The following is a 1,107-nucleotide window of genomic DNA, read 5'->3' on the forward strand; positions in this document are numbered from 1 at the left end:
ACCAATAAATGGAGGAATGAGATGTTTATTTCATTTTCTATATATGTAATGAAATTCATAGTAGTTTTATCTTCAGCATTTTATGATGACAGATCAGATTAGAAGGTAGTTTTTTTATAATTATTATTTGCTGAATATTTGCAATTGATATTTATCGAACATGAGAGGACGTCAATATAGCTCTATGTCATTTAATTATTTTGCCAGATTTAAACTCAAAATATTTATACAATTTTCTTTGCCAAAAATATTGTCTGCCCAAATTATGTTTTGATAGAGAAAGTATTATCCATTATTTCATATACTTCTATGTAGTACCTACATCTTTTTTGTTTCAATATCATTATATTTTGATTCTTTGATCATATTTTTTTAGACCAAGTATGTTCCTCAGTCATTTGCTTCAAGAGAGTATTAAGCTGTCACAAATCCTGAGATGCAAAGATTTCTAAGGGACAGCCTATTTGCCTATCAAAAGCCAATGACTGGGAAACAACAATATCTATATGTATAGTGTACTTAGAGAATCGAGAATAGCAACAGTATTATCTGTGACCCTCAGTCTGATAACATCTTTCTCCAGTTTCATCCCTTGCCATAGATTACTAAGCTAGCAGTGGAGTGTTCTGTATCTGAAGATGGCCATAGTTATGTAGGTAGGTATTACCTGGGGCCTTATTAGTTGATGGAGAGTTGACCAAGTGATCCTGTATAGTTTTAATAACCAAATACTCTTAAAATATGGTGGCAGAAAAAAAAAAATGCTAAGAATGTTTCCCTTATTTATAAGTGCTATAGAATTCAGGTTGGGACTTCAGCATATCGCAAGTCAGGAACCTCGGAAGAGACTGGTAAACGACTGTCATTATGGCACTAAAGATATAAAAAATTAAACTCCTACAGATAGACTTAGGTGCACTGTTTTTATCATGGGATAAAAGATAAGCACATGCAAACTTTTTTGACCGCTTTATTGTGTAGTCATAGTTTTACATCCTGTTTGCATTTTTAAGGAGAATGGCCTGTCAGCTAATGTAGTTCACAATAGTTTTGCAAATTCATGAACATAAGGAAGTAAAAGATGAATCAAAGAATGTGGTAAGTTAA

This window comes from Penaeus chinensis, chromosome 3, assembly GCF_019202785.1.
Source record: "Penaeus chinensis breed Huanghai No. 1 chromosome 3, ASM1920278v2, whole genome shotgun sequence".
Classification (NCBI taxonomy): domain Eukaryota; kingdom Metazoa; phylum Arthropoda; class Malacostraca; order Decapoda; family Penaeidae; genus Penaeus; species Penaeus chinensis.